Here is a 4,320-nt window from a genome sequence, read left to right as displayed (position 1 = left end):
TGATCACCACATTTTCCGCGGCAGTTGTTCGATCCATGTCCGTGTTTCTGGCATTTGTAGCACCTTCTAGGGTTCGGTATGTAGGGGCAGATTTTGCAGTGAAGGAACGCAGCTTTCACGGACTCGGGCAAGATGGAGCGGTTATATGTTAGTACTACATGAGGCGTCACCAGTTCTTCACTGTTTCTTCTGATCGTTATCCGACAAATGGCGACTACGCCTTGTTCTTGAAAGCCTTCAAGGAGGTCAGCTTCGGTTTCTCGCATCAGATCACGTTGTGAAATGACGCCTTGAACAGTGTTAAGACTGCGATGGGCGTGATTGACACGTCCAGGTGGGCAAACTGCTTCTGCTTCAGGAGAGTGTTTGCGTGCTGTTTCTGGCTTACTTCAACAAGATCACCGGATGACAATTTCTTTGCGTCTTACTTCATGCTTATTAGGTTAGCAAGGGTTCTAGCTATCAGGAAAACTGACAGTCCTGCAACAGAGACGTTATCTGCAGACAGCGTATGAGTAGAAAGCGTGGGACGTGGTCACAATCGGTTCCGGTTCATTTGGAGCTTTCATCGGTGTGGTTCCCTTTCAGGAATCGATCATTGAGAAGGGTGAAAGATTTTGCCATGTGGAGCATTCGATTTTCGGCGGCGATGGTGACCACCCACCACCGAGCCCTAAAGGGACTCGTTACGAGGTAAAACACTTGAAGGCGCCAGTCATACATCACCGCTATAACCAGATATATCTACACAAGGTTAACCCTTGCTGCCAGGAAATTTGGAAATAAACGGAAGATAGGAGATAACAAGATAGATAAAAAAGTAAGAGACAAAGATGAAGATGAGGGAGGAGAGAGGAAAAGGTGACTGCCGATTTTCCCTGGGTGGGTCAGCCCAGGGGTGCCGTCTACGTGAAGCCGGGGCTAAAGGGGTTTGTTGCCTCCACCGAGTGGCCTTAAAGGTCGAATCACCCGGCGTTGGCTTAACCCCCAGGATTCTTTTTTCACTGTACACGGTAAAGACACGCACCACTAGGCATGTGGGGAGTCGAAACCCCCCCTACAGCTCCGGTTCTTGGTGTCGCTACACACCACACGCCTGCGAAAGCAGATGCCCCTCCGGGGTCGCATAGATTGTTTGTGTGTGCACTTAGTTAGGTGCTTGCCTCAAACTCGATTACATGTGACGCTCGCTTGCACTTGAATTGCCAGGGGTAGCACGCCGAAATAAAATAAACATATTTTGTATTATGCCCGAATTTTGTTTTGATGAGCTTCGTATTTTATGAAGCCAGCTTGGATTTAAGGAATAAGCTTGCCAGGTCCTTGGTTTTCAGGTAACCGTGCTTCAAGCCCAACAAAAGAGGAAGGCTTATGCACGTTCGCATGCGGACGGCTCTCTGTGATCTACCGAATTATGGCTGGCGTGGCGAGGGGAATGGCGCTGGTGGCACGTTTTTCACAGCGCTGCCTGGGCAGTGTTTGACGTTTAATACGTTGTCTGGTGTTTCGTGTGTACGCTTGGATGAGTGTGTGCGGCTGCTTTTAGGTTTCGCCGAACCAATGAACACTGGAGCAGCTCTTGCCACGTTATCACTCCGCGCTGTATACCTCTGGCTTAGTCAAGATGGTCAAGACCAACTCACGACACCACCACTTGGGAATGAAGGCCAACGTGGCAGTCGAGAAGACAGCTGGCCTAGAAGATACAGTACTGCTGTCTGACTCAAAGCAGAAATCAGCGCTGAATTCTTTCAAAGGTAGGTGATCATTCTATATTCTGCTGTGTTTCTCTTGTGTGATACAGATCGGGATATCCGGCAACGGGCTTGGTTGTTTTGTAAATCGCATGCCAAAAATTCGGCGTCTGTAGTTTCGGCGTCTGTAGCTTCGGCGTCTGTAGTTTACCTGTGCTTTCTTTTGGGGACATTCGACGCCAAAACTTTCGTCTGCCTGTCAGTAAATTTGTCTGTTTATCTCCGCTAGTAATAATTTAAACGGCATTCAACGATACGTTGAATGGCCAACCCTGTCCGCAGTGCCCACAAATATTGCTCAAGTTTCAGCGTTCATACTTGTGCGGTGGTAATTTCAAAAGCAATTATTGCGCATATGTGAGGCACCGTAACAACACCTCGATAGTTTCTATGTGTGATTTTACACTAGAGAAGACACGCATAAGTAATTCTAAGGACCGTAGCATATATCACGCTGCGCTGACAGTGCATCGCGACGTTCAAAAAGGTAAGTGTTTCTAACGCTTTGCTAACACGACACAGTGGTGGCACCTGCCCGTCGCTTTGAGTCCTACAACTTACCGCCTCCAAAAGAAGCACGCATCTTTTTCCGCGGGCGGCACGCCTCCCTTCCTTTTCGAAGATAACTGCCAGATGGCACTTGTGTCTAATCTGCCTCGATGCGTTCACCTTCGCTGCACAGATCGAGAATTCTAACGCAGCGCTTTCAGAATACAATTCACCTATTTTATCGCACAAAACATCAGATAAACGTTTTGTTCACTCTCTCCACACGAATTACGATATTGACGACGTTTGCAGTGAAACATGAAGATACAGAGGCTATTTTTTACCGCTTGAAAATTGGCCTCCATTGCCCTCAGCCGCCGGGACGCTCGCTCATCGAGTGCTCGTTTGTGTTCGCCGTCGCGATGAGCTCCGGACTTACCATATTGGGCGGGACCTCGTTGCTGTTTTTCGAGTCGTGCAAAACACGTTGCGGTTGCTCGTAACGAGCTTAGTCGTAATATGCCGCGAGATGTAAGTGCTCCGGCACGGGCTGGTGGGGCTTTCGCGAGCGTCGGAACCGAGTGTGGAAATCGGTCCCGATTACAGTTGCCTTCCCGTCAATCAGTCGCAAGCAGCTCGGCGCCGGCCGTTGGCGGCTGCCACAGCAGCCAACTTGTGTATGCCGCTGCACTAGCTCGAGTTTTGGTGAAAGAAGCCTGATTACCATCCGTTTTTGAGGCGCTCGCTCCAAGCCAACTCGGCGCTGTTTATGGCGGCGGCCCAGCGTACGGTCGCTCTCCTGTTCGAGGTTTGCTGGTGGCAGATGATCCACGCGCAACACCGTGTTCTAGCGTTTGCTTCCTCGAGATGAACGGTGGCACTCGCTTAGAACTCACCGCTTCTCTGGCGGCACTGTGGTTCACGGCGGCTTGGAGTTACGACTGCAGCTACCGCACTTAAGATGTTGCGCCACGGGCATCTAGATGCGTCTTTGACGATGTGTGACATGACGGTGAAATTACTTGCATGTCCTATTTTACACGTATGTTTTTATCTCGCCTTGCACATGTTTGTCATACACATGCATATCCAACCTCTGTCACATGTGAATAACTATTCTTCCAATCTTATTGTGCAGCTGTGGGCACACACCGTGCAGAAAGCTGTGGCTGTGTGCACTGGCGTCTGCAGTGCCTGTCATCTATCGCTTTCATCAAAGCAGCTTCAGAGGGACTGTAAGAGATGTGAAGGTAAAATATTTGCGTGTCATATTTACGCGAAAGTTTTGTATACCAGCTTGCGCATACTTCTCATAAGCGTGTATTTTAATCTTCTGCCACGTGTGACTAATTTTTTTACTATCCTGTTGTACAGCCTTGGGCACACAACTTGGAAAAGGCTGTGTGCGCTGGCGTCTGCAATGCCTCTCTTTTATCGCTTCCGTCGGAGGAGCTTCACTAGGACTGTACAATTCATTACATTGAGGCTGCACTTGCATGTTTCATCATGAACTCTCTTAAATAATCGAGAAACTTCATGTGTATAGCGCAAAATAAAAGATTTGAACGTGTCAGTTGTGTCTTTCCCTGTTGCAGTGAATGCGAATGCAGTGACAGACAAGTGGCTAAATAATTCTACGCGTGTTTTTTCCGCGCCTTTTTTTTGCGCTAGAAAAACGGGCAAAAAAAGTACTAGGCCTTGCGGAGGGTAAATAGAAAATCAATATTTGATCTAGAGATAAAAAAGTCACAGCTTTGCCGCAAAGGCGAAGCAATAAATGCGATAGCAACAATTTCAAAGGTCATGCGCAAAATAATAGGCAGATAAAAATGTGCCCCGCGTTTCTCGCGCACAAATTACGCACCAAACGTACTCACAGATACAGACGCACGCGAATAAGCATCTCATTTGTTACTTCGCTGAGTCGGAAAAGCACGCGCTTTTCGCAAACGGAGACTGCAGTGATTACAGTGACCTTTTTGCACACGGCAACTACAGCAGATTTGTTCCACGTAAAGCCAGAGGCCAGCCAAGGCGTACGATCCTCCCCTCTTCGCCACCGAGAGATAAGCGCGCG

Source organism: Rhipicephalus microplus, chromosome 7 (genome assembly GCF_043290135.1).
Source record: "Rhipicephalus microplus isolate Deutch F79 chromosome 7, USDA_Rmic, whole genome shotgun sequence".
Lineage (NCBI taxonomy): Eukaryota > Metazoa > Arthropoda > Arachnida > Ixodida > Ixodidae > Rhipicephalus > Rhipicephalus microplus.
Note: the sequence above shows the minus strand (reverse complement) of the source record.